The sequence below is a fragment of the Miniopterus natalensis genome, chromosome 1, assembly GCF_054644295.1.
Source record: "Miniopterus natalensis isolate mMinNat1 chromosome 1, mMinNat1.hap1, whole genome shotgun sequence".
Taxonomy (NCBI): Eukaryota; Metazoa; Chordata; class Mammalia; order Chiroptera; family Miniopteridae; genus Miniopterus; species Miniopterus natalensis.
This window is the reverse complement of record NC_142081.1, coordinates 152,688,467-152,700,864: the sequence shown is the minus strand read 5'-3', so window position 1 is coordinate 152,700,864 and position 12,398 is coordinate 152,688,467.

Here is a 12,398-nt window from a genome sequence, read left to right as displayed (position 1 = left end):
ACTGAATGCTACAATAAAGCCAAAAAGATGACAGCAAGGGACTGTCGCCTGACCCAACAGACCTCTCTAACTGCCCTCCAAGCTGTCTGACCTTTGAAGTACCAACACAGGCAAATATGCTCCTTTCCTGAGACTCACTGCATTTATGATTCCCCTCCATCTCCCCACTTTCAATGTCATACCCCTCCCCCCACCCTGTATTATTGAAAATCATAGCTGACAGCTGTATGGCAATCATCTACCACATCCTGGTAGTAAAGCTGACCTAATAGGACTTCCTGCTCCTCAGGGCAGAACCACAGCTGGCATGACTGCATGTGATCCATAGCACCTGGAACCAGACCAGTCATGCAGCAAAGATTCAACTAATACCTGCCCTCGTAAAAGTGATTTTTGAAAGCACATTAAAACAGCAAGGGGGCCCTAGTGGATTTGGTTCAGTGGTTAGAGGTCCTGGGTTCGATTTTGGTCAAGGGCACTTACCTAGGTTGCAGGCTCAGCTCCAGTCAGGGTCCATGTGGGAGGCAACCAATTGATGTGTCTCTCTCATATCAATGTTTCTCTCTCTCTAACCCCTCTCCCTTCCACTCTCTCTGAAAAACAATGGGAAAATATCCTTGAGTGAGGGTTAAAAAACAAACAAACAAAAAACTGCAAAAAACTGACACTCTCTGTTACACTCATGGAGATTTGCCTCCCCCTGTGTGTCCCAGAGTGGCATTGAGGCCGGGTCTCATGATCCCACTGCAAATGCAGAAATAGACTATTTTACTGGTTCTGGTTAAAACTAGTTCTAAACATTTAGAGTCTGCATTTAGTACACTCATTGAAAGTTTCAGATATTAGAAAACAAGCACAAACCAACCTTAAAAAACAAAAACAAGTTGTCAATAAAAGTCTAGTGTACAAAGATGTCATCAGGGTGTGTGGGGAGGTGGGAGAGGGTAAAAGGAAGATAAATGCTGATGGAAGGAGACTAGACTTAGGATGGTGAACACACAATACAATATACAGAAGATGTATTATAAAATTGTATCCCTGAAACCTATGAAAGAAAAAAAAGTATGTCATCACTAGTCAGAACCTACAAGAAAAATGGCTCATGTCCCTAGGCACTAGGTAGGCATTTAAAATTTGTTGAAAAAACTAAGTTCCTACTTTTTTATACATGATAATTACTTATAGGAAAAACAAATATTTGCAATAAAAACAAATGATAAGAAGTAGAATAAAGCTTATGGGAAATAGGCATAAGCTGACTGGAAAGAAAAATTACACTCCTACTTATATCATGTTCAAATAATGCATCTGTCACTTCTATTAGACTTTACCTTCCTTCTTTGTGCAAAGGTGATGGGAGTGCTGGGTGGAGGTGCAGCAAAGGCCAGCACCCAAGATCACAGGCTGCAAAAGGAGGTGGGAGAAAGAGAGGAGACAGCTGGAGGGTGTGGTGATTGCTTATATTAAGAAATAAGAAAACTGATTGAGGAAATCAGTAAGAACATTAGAATAACGAGAGTCGGGTTTTTCACTTTTTCAGAAGATGCTTTACAAATGTGGAAATAACTCTAGGGAATTAGATTGGAATTGGAGGTCATGGGTTTTGATCTGTATACACAGAAAGACATAAAAGCTTTAGATGTTTGCAGACATGTATACATTCATATATGTTCCCTAGGTCTGTCCACTGAGAAGGCCTAGGAGCTATGCCATCCCAATACCAATGAACATTCCAAACACCCAGATCTTTCTTAGTAAATACAAAATTCCTCTACAGGGAATATCAGCTCATTCAGGTCTGAGGCAGGGCAAGTACACAGTGAGTCTGGAATGTCTGCTGTGCCAACAAAATACTCAAAAAATGAGATAATGAGCTGAAAAAAAAAGACAACTTGAAAGTCTCCCACTGACCAAACTGGAACAATGGGAATATTAAAATAAATAATGATAATGCATTACTATTGAATGCTACTATATAAAATGTAAACCTGTGAGTCTACACTGATATAAATAAATGAATGAAGAGATTATGACTGAAGCGTTTTCCGTTTAGTAGAACACAACTAGTCCATATGAAACAGATGGATGAAAGCAGAAAATCACACTTTGTTAACTATCGTAGTGATAGTTACTGCTGATTCAGTCAGGAGATATCAATCGGAGCTTAGAGGGTAAAATAAAGTTTTAGAATAATGTTGGGGTAATTCTGCTTATACTATTTATGATTTACATAGGGGGAAATGGGAACACTGTGGTGAAGACTGGCAGGCACCAACATGACCAGTTGATCAAAGTCAATATCACCTGGAGGGAGACAGGAAAATGCCTACCAGGTTGGATGAGACTAAGGAGACACGATGTGGTGGTCAGTCAACTATCTGAAGAGCATGGGGACCAACGGCCCCTTAGGACCCACCGCTGTACTTTTTGTGAGGCTTTGCATCCCCTGGGCTGCTCCCAGACAATGACTGGGTGGTTACATAGGAGAGGGTTCTTATTTCTGAAAAATATACACTGGAGGAGGTAGGGATAATAGAGCACAATATGGACAGCTTGCTCTCAAGTGGTTCAGAAAAAATGCTAAGGACAATGGGTTATTTCAAGAGATAAAATGACTGGCAAATGCAGTGAAATGTTAAAAGGTGGGTAAAAGGGTTATGTTCTCACAAGTTTGAAATTTTTTCAAAATAAATTATTAACTTAAGAAATCTCCAAATAGATAATGAATTTCCTCGAAGATTACAGGATATCCACATGACTACTAAAACAGACCATTTTCCCCCCATAGACCTTCAGCATTGATGAGGAAAAGCTAAAATGCCAGGTATGGACAGAAACTAAGCATAGCAGAATGACTTTCCATAAGGTAGGCATATCTCACCTTTCTAAATTCTCATAGTCAGATTTTGTTTTCTCTTCTTTTCCCCACAGAAGACATCAAGTCCTAGTTACTTAGTTCTACAAATGAGGATACAAATGTCCAGAGCAAAAATAAAAATCATGATTCTCATCGGTGTTTATAAAATATAATTACTAATTTGAGTGGTGGTGGTGCTATCAAACACAAGTCAAAAATAAGACAAATGAGAACAACCTTTCTCCCATCCAGAAATGCTCTTCAGTAAACCCTAGCACGTGAGAGAATAATTAGAAATGCTACATGGAATGAAAGGGATGACCTTCCTCATGGATGCCTAAACCAGAAATATGAGTAAGCAAGAAAACTCTGGTGTCCTATGAGACTTATTGGGGTGACCACTTAGCAAGGTGATGAATGTGTAATCACTATGTTGTGCACCTGAGACTAATATAACAGTGTGTGTCAACTATAATTGACAAATAAAAAAATATTACAAAATGATTCAGCACAGCTCTTAGGAATGCAGGAATAAACATAATGATAACTCATACATTGCTGGAGTGCATACCACTGACCCATCAAAACGTGATGAAGCCTTGAGCAGATGACACTTTGAGTGTCCTGAGTTACTAATCTACTGAAACATAAGCAAGGTAAATGAACACTCACCCAGTATGCAGTTGAAATCCATCCAAAATGCACATATTCAAATTATTTGTTACCTTCCACTTAACACAAAACTTAAAGTGACCAACATTTTCTTGACTACAATGTTCCACAAAAACCTTGTCAGCTTTCAGAAAGGTCAGGTACTTCTATCTAGGCATGTAGCAAAAGATAAAAGCTTTGTGCCTACCTTCCTCTCCTTACTTTCCTGGTCAGGGTTTCTTAACCAATACCAGAAAGCAACACGGAAGTAGGCAGGACTGTATGTGCCGCTGCCTGAAGAAAGTTCTATCCAATTCTACACAGACCCTGATCTCACCACCACCCAATCAATCCCAGGTCCCTGCCCTTTCTTCCCCAGCCACATACAAAACTTTTCTCCCTGACTGGTCATTTCCTAGCCTTTTGGGAGCAGTTGGCTGCTACTGACAGAAAAGACCACAATCCACAGAATGCATCAAGCACACATGAGAAGCGTCTGATTCTATATAGGTTAGAGGCCATACCTGGCCCAAGAGCTCTTACAACCACTCCTCCAGGCTCACAGAGCTAAAAAAAAAAAGTGCTTGTTGCATCCAGGAATAATAATTTCCCCTAGCAAACAAACAAATTAACTAAACAAAACACATAGGCCATGCTGTCTGAGAGACCTAGATGCCCTCCCCACTGCACAGAGAAGAATCAGGCTCACTTCTCTAGAATTCAGAACATGAACAATCCTAGTGGCTGTCATCTGTGAAAGAATAGAGATATGTGGTCCCAAGTAGGTTCTATTCTCATTTCCCTCCTCGCTCTACTGCCCACTCCAGCGCCAAGTGATGAAAGAGGAGAATGAAATGGAAGAAGAGAATGAAAATCACAGTTTTGTATTGATTTGGATCCTGAATTCTCTTACGTTGGACTTCCACTTTATAACTTAAGCTAAGTTAGTGTTTTCTTGTATTTAAATAGTTTCTGTCTGTCTGTCTAATGTGGGGAAGCATTAGGTAAATTGTTACAGATGATAAACAACTATATAAACAAGCCACTCATTTAAAACAAGTCTTTTAGAAAACCAAAGGACTTTCACAATACCTTGTTTTTTCAACCCCCTGACTCTGCATTTAGAACATAAAGGATATAAGTGCATAATACCTAACGTGTCTGGCTCATAAAGTACAGGGAGTGATCTTATAGTTCACAGGCTAGAATAATGAAGCTCACAGGTTACAATTCTATCTCCACAGTTGAGAAGTTGTAAATCACACAACCAGGCCTCTTTCCACTAAACCAGAAGGCTTAGCCCAGGAAAAACTAAGTGACACATTAATTATTCAGTTTCTCAAACAAATGTTGATGCACATGATACAACCACTTTAAAAACAGTTTGGCCATTCTTTTAAAAATTAAGCTCATATTTAACATGTGATCCAACCATTGCACTCACAGTTGAGGTAAACAAACAAAAGTACCTATACAGACATGTACACAAATGTCCATGCACCTGTACTTGGAATAGCAACACCTGTGAAGTTCACTGCTGTCAATAAAGCTACTGAAACAAAAGTTCATGCACATACCTGACATTCATCAGTACTTCTTTCTCAACTGTTTTCCAGTTAAGTAGAGAGCCACTCTTCACTTTCACTCGATAGCAGATGTTATGAAAACTTAACACAGCTCCCTCAGTAAACGTCTTCTGGTCTTTGGGGGTCATCCCGGGAAGGCCATCAGTGTTTGCTTGTGACATTGGGATAAAAACTTGGTCATTACTGGGAGACATGTGGAAGAGCTTCTGCCTTTCTGTAGAGGAAAAAGCAATAGTAAATTGACAGTTGAATAAATGAAGTTGTAAACAAAACACAACAGTATGTTTAAAAGCAGTCCATTTTGATACAAACTTCCAGTTATAAAAGAAATAAGTCCTGCGGATGTAGTTTGCAGCATGGTAAGTATAGTTAACAACACTGTATTATCTGCTTGAAAGTGGCTAAGAGTAGATCTTTAAAGTTCTCAGCACAAGAAAAACTTGTAACTGTGTGGTGATGGATGTTAACTAGACTTATTGTGGTGATCCTTTCACAATATATATAATCACTGAATCATTATGTTCTGCACCTGAGACTAATGTTATATGTCAATTATATTTCAACTAAAAACAATAAAAAGAATAGAGATCTAAATCTTTAAAAAAATGTAGAATAACTCATTAGTCATTTTTATATTGATTACAAGTTTGACTAAACATATTTTGTATTTTTTCAATAAGATATATTATTAGCATTTAAAAAAACAAGCCAATTTTAAACTTTCTGCAATAAATAGTCCTATTCCCAATGAACAGCCCATATCACTGTGGCAAGAAAAACCTTGGAACTCCTATCACGGAGGCAGACACAACTCAGAATACACAAACTCCAATTAGATATCAATTACATATCGAATAAGTAAATACAAAGAGTGTAAAAGTTACCCAAAACTCATGAAACAAGAAAAATATGAGTGGGAATTTAACCTGCCTAGCTTGAAAAGAATATCATGATAAAATTCAAGATCAGGGTCAGACTACATGATCACCTTCACTCACTATTATTGCTTTTTATTTTTGGGTGGTAGTTTTGGAATTTATGACATAGGTATTAAAAAAAAAAAAAAGGCTTAGCTGGGCAGTTTAGGACAAGAGAAATGTTTCTGAATTTATAGCGCAAGGCTTTATATCACTGCTTATAATGCTCCTTCAATCAGCTAAGACAAACTTCAAAATTGTTTGAGATGGCACATACTTAATGGGTGAACATATTTAAATTGCAGGAAGATTTAGAATTAAGTATAAAAGTAATTAAGACAATCAAACCAGCCCTGGCCAGTGTTGCTCAGTTGGTTGGGTGTCTTCCTGTGCACTGAAAGGTTTGCTGGTTCCATTCCCAGTGAGGCACATGCCCAGGTTGCAGGCTCAATCCCTGGTAGGGAACATGCCAGAGGCAGCCAATCAATGTGTGGCTTTCACATCAATGTTTCTCTCTCCCCCTTCCTCTAAAAATGAATAAAAAATCTTTAAAGAAAAGAAAAAGAAAATCAAACCAATATATAAGCCATTACAGAGTTTAAAACAAAAACTATTTCTTCCAGATTGTCTAATTTTTTGGCATATAGTTGTTCATATTTTCTTACAATCCTTTGTATTTCTTTGATGTCAGTTGTTACTTCTCTTTCATTCCTGACTTATTTGGGCTCAGGTGCTCTTTTTTTTTTTTTTTTTTTTTGATGATTCTGGGTAAAGGTTTATCAATCTTGTTTATTTTTTCAAAGAACCAGCTCTTGGTTTCATTGATATTTTGTATTTCTTTAAGGCTCTATTTCATTTATTTCTGCGCTGATCTGTATTATTCCTTCCTTCTATTCACTTGGGGTTTTGCTTTATCCAAATTCCATTACCTATAAAGTTAGATTATTTATTTGTGTGTTTTTCCTTGTTTCTTGAGATAAGCTTGTTATGCTATGAATTTCCCTCTTTGGACTGCTTTCCCTGTGTCCCATAGATTTTGAGTTGTGTTCTCATTTTCATTTTTTTTAAGGTATCTTTGATTTCTTCCTTGATCTCATTGTTAGCCCATTCATTGTTTAGGAGCATCTTATTTAGCCTCCATGTATTTATGTGCTTTTCAGTTTTCTTCCTGTGATAGTTTCATATCATTATAGTCTGAGAAGATGCTTGATATGATTCCAATCTTGTTAAATTTATTGAGGCTTGTTTTGTGTCTTAACATGTGATCTATCCTAGAAAATGTTCCATGTGCACTTGAAAAGAATGTATATTCTGATGCTTTGGGGTAAAATGCTCTGAAGATATCAATTAAATCCATTTTAGTATGTCATTTAAGGTCACCATTCCATTATTGATTTTCTGTCTGCAAGATCTATTCATTGATGTCCATGGGGTTTTAAAATCCCCTACTAGGACTATATTACTGTCAATCTCTCCCTTATGTCCATCAAGATTTGCTTTACATATTTAGGTGCTCCTATGTTGGATGCATAAATGTTTACAAGGGTTATATCCTTTTATTGAATTGCTCCCTTTATTATTATGTAGTATCCTTCTTTGTCTCTTATTATAACCTTTGATTTAAAGTCTATTTTGTCAGATATAAGCATTGCTATCTCAGCTTTTTTATCCTTTCCATTTGCATGAAATATCTTTTTCCATCCCTTTACTTAGTCTGTGTATCTTTCTTCCTGGGGTGAGTTTTTTTAGGACAACATATATATGGGTCCCTTTTTCTTATCCATTCAGCTACCCTGTGTCTTTTGTTTGGAACATTTAAGCCATTTACATTTAAAGTGATGATTGACAGGTACATATTTATTGCCATTCTATTCTTTTTACTGTGTTCCTCTGGTTTGTTTTCTTTTGCTTTTTCTTCTTCTTTTTCTTAAAGCAAACCCTTTAACATTCCTTATAATACTGGTTTGGTGATAACAAACTCCTTTAGATTTCTCTTGTCTGGGAAGCTTTTTATTTCTCCTTCAGTTTTAAATGATAGCCTGGCTGCGCAAAGTAACCTTGGTTATAGGTCCTTGCTTTTCGTCACTTTGAATATTTTGTGCCAATCCCTCCTGGCCTGCAGTTTCTGTTGAGAAATCAGCTGACAGTCTTATGGGAGCTCCCTTGTAGGTAACTAACTGCCTTTCTTTTGTGGCTCCTAAGATTCTCTTGCCCAGCTGGGTGGCTCAGTGATTGAGCATAGACCCATGAACCAAGAGGTTCGATTCCCGGTCAGGGCACATGCCTGGGTTGTGGGCTCTATTCCCAGTAGAGGGAGTGCAAGAGGCAGCTGATCAATGACTCTCTCATCTTTGATGTTTCTATCTCTCTCTCCCTCTCCTTTCTTCTCTGGAATCAACAAAAATGTATTTTTTTTAAAAAGATTCTCTCTTTGTCTTTAACCTTTGCTATTTTAATTATGATGTGTCTTGGAGTGGGCCTCTTCAGGTCCATCTTGTTTGGGGCTCTCTGTACTTCCTGGACTTGTGTGTCTTTTTCCTTCACCAGGTTAAGAAAGTTTTAGGTCATTATTTCTTTTCTTTTCTTTTTTTAGTTTTTAAAAAATTTATCTTTATTGTTGAAAATATTACAGATCTTCCCTTTTTAGGTCATTATTTCTTTAATAGGTTCTCAATCACTACTCTCTCTCTTCTCTTTCTGGTACCCCTATGATGCAGATGTTGCTATAGCTCATGTTTTCCCAAAAGTCCTCATTAAAAAAAAAAAAATTCTTTCTTCTTTTTGCTTTTCTGATTGGGTGTATTGTTTTCTTACCTTGTCTTCCAAACTGCTGATTTGATCCTCAGCTTCATCCAACCTGCTGTTTATTCCTTCCAGTGTATTTTGTATTTCATATATTGCATTCTTCATTTCTGACTGGTCCTTTTTTATGGTTTCTATGTCCTTTTTCACGCTGTTGAGCATCCCTATAATCATTACTTTGAACTCTATATCTGATAAATTGCTTGCCTCCATTTCATTTAGCTCCCTTTTGGAGATTTCTCCTGTTTTTCATTTGCAGCATGTTTCTTTGTCTCCTCATTTTGGCTGCTTTTTGTTTGTTTCTATGTATTAGGTAGATCTATGACTCCCAATAGGGTGGCTTTATGTAGTAAATGTCCTGTGGGACTCAGTGGCACAGTCTCAGTCATCACCTGAGCTGGGTGCTCTAAGAATGTCCCTTGTGTGGGTTACGTTGGCCCTTCTGTTGTAATTGAGTCTTAATTGCTATTGGCCTGTTTGTGCGTGGGATGTCAACCTTCAGGCTGGCTGACTATGAGGCTCAGCCCTCAACAAGGCATGTAAGCTGCTGTCCAGGTGCCGATCATATGAAGCAGAATTTGCCTCAGGAAGGTTGGGTGTCTGCCAAGATCTCCCTTTGAATATGCTGCTTGTGACCTGTACTAGATCCTGCTCTGTTGTCTGAAGCTGACCACTGGGTGTACTGGTTCTGAGCCTCTTATGAGGGATTCTGGTGCAGGCCAATTTCTGACGCTGCCTGTGACTAACCCTGGGCAACCTGTTTGGAGCCATCAGTGATCCACAGTTTGTGGCTGCCTCTGCTGGGCCTGGGTTGTACAGAAAGGATCAAGCTGTGCGCCAAGGCCAGCTTTTACCAGCACCAGGCCTGAGGGCAGGTCAGCAAAAGTCTTCAGGCACCCAGAGATTCACCTCTGTCTGCAGGTTACCTGTTAAGCTCAGTCACTGAAAGGGCCTCTAGTTGTATTCCTCAGCAATGCACAAGCTCCACCTGGTGAGGTGAGAGGGAATCCAGAGGGTGGGGCTGTTGCTTTCCTCCAAGCTGATGCCTTGTAGAGGAAAGTTCCCTGACTGAGAAATATGGCTTCTATGGTATGGGTGAATGACTCAGCACAGGAATCTTGGCTGCTGACCCTTCAGTCATCTCCCCAGAGCTTCCAAACCCAGACTCACCTCATGTGATTCTAGTCTGTTCTGCCCTTCCTCTGCCTGAGCCAAGGTGCATGGCTGCAAACAAAATTTTGTGCATTTGCCTTTAAGAGGGTGCCTGTGTCTCTAGCTGCCTCTCCCTGGCAGACAAAACCCCTGCTGCTTTTCACAACCAGATGTAATGTGATAGCCTTTCCCAGCTCTGGTGCTCTGGACTAGAGAGACCAGCTTGGGGTTTAGACCCCACGCTTTTCAGGGGGAAACCACCCACAGCTGAGATATCCCTCCAGAACCTTAGCTGCCACCCATGGGAGCAGGGCCAGACCTCTCAAGCCTTCACACGCCTACCAGTCTCAATGTGGCTTCTTCTGTAAATTCTTGGTTATAAGGCTTCTCTTCAGCTGGTCTTCAGTTGGTTATTCAGATGATTTCTCTATAATTTAGCTGTAATTTTTGTTTGGTTCTGGAAGGAGGTTAGTGTAGCTTCCCCTAATCTGCCATGATCTTGGATCCCCTTAGTGATAGGCCTTAATTCTGCCTTAGATCAAGGGGCATAAATTATAACAGGTTTCTATTGTTGGTGGGGTGAGGTGGGGGTGGGGTGTTCTGGGGCAGCCTGTGCTGTGAATTCATTGATTCAAACCCCAGCTGCAAGGGCAACTTCTTACTCGGCAAGGGGAGGTCCTGGTAGGATTAAGTGTGATGCTTGGACTTTAATTTTTAAAAGATTCATTAAGATGGGCTCAGGTGAGTCAGGAAATGGCTGTGGAGAATTAGGAGAGTGGGTCAGGAGGAGGAAAATGTTCTAGGGCAAGGGGGAGGGTTGGATAAATGTGTTTAAAGGGGGGAGAGGGGTAGCATTAGGGAAAGTCTCTTAGGGGCTTCCCAAAGCTTGCTTTATTTATTTATTTATTTATTTATTTATTTATTTATTTATTTATTTATTTATTTTAATGTTTCTTTATCTTTATTGTTGAGACCATTACAGATGCCCCCCTTTTAACCCCACTGATCCCCTCCACCCCACATCCATCCCACCTCCAGGCTCTCCCCACACCAATGTCCCTGGCCATGGGCCATGCCCATAAACACACAAGTTCCCAGATTAATATCTCCCCACTCACACCCCTCCTCGCCTTCCCTCTGAGATCCTTCAGTTTGTTCCAAGCTTCTAGGTTACTGTATCCACTTTGTTCATCAGTTTATTTTGTTTATTATATTCCACATATAAGTGAGATCATGTGGTATTTGTCCTTCTCTGACTGGCTCATTTCACTTAGCGTAATACTCTCTAGTCCCCTCCATGCTGTGCCAAAGGCAAAAAGGTCTTTCCTCTTCACAGCTGCATAGTACTCCATGGTGTAAATGTACCACAGCTTTTTTATCCACTCATCTACTGATGGGCACTTGGGCTGTTTCCAAATCTTAGCTATTGTGAATTGTGCTGCTATGAACATAGGGATGCATAAGTTTTTTGCGATTGGTGTTTGGGGTTCCTTAGGATATATTCCCAGAAGTGGGATCACTGGGTCAAATGGCAAGTCAATTTTTAATCTTTTGAGGAAATTCCATACTGCTTTCCATAGTGGCTGCCCCAATCTGCATTCCCTCCAGCAGTGCGCTAGGGTTCCCCTTTCTCCACATCCTCACCAGCACGTGTCATTTGTTGATTTGTTGGTAGCAGCCATTCTGACAGGTGTGAAGTGATATTTCATTGTGCTTTTAATTTGCATCTCTCTGATGATTAGCGATGTTGAGCACTTTTTCATATATCTCTTAGCCATTTGTATCTCTTAACCATGTCTTCTTTGGAGAAGTGTCTATTTAGGTCCATTGCTATGTTTCTTTGTTTTAATGTATAACAGATTTCAGTCATTTTAGAAGAGAATCTTGTGGGAAAGCTATTTTAGACTCTGCAACTTGCCTCTACCTTCAGAGTACCAAAATAAACTTCCATTCTAATTCCTAATTCAAATCATGAAAGACCAAGTTTTCCCAATCAAAAGTGCCCCATTCATAGACACATGTCATCTTTCCTCGGGTTAACCCATTTAGATATAAATGTACATGATTCAGCCCCATACTTCTTATTTATAATAGCACGAGCCCATGTTTTGTGGAGAAGGGCAGGGAGAGTTTCTGAGTTTTTATTTCCCATAACTTAAATTGCTCTCAACCAATCAAGAGTAGGAATTTGTTTCCCTCCATAGTGCTGCTTCTTGAGTGCCCCTCCCCAGTGGGTGGGTAACTACACTCAGAGGGGCCCGAGTACCCCCCTGGTATTTCGGATACCGGGGTGACCAAGCCCTTCTGTGCACCTTCCCCAGGAGCCAGAAATGTCCCTTCTGACCCAGGAACTGGAAGTGTGTTCTTCTGTTGGGATCCCTGAATCCAAACATTTGGGCAAAAGTTTCCAGTCGCCTAGAAACACCCCAGAGG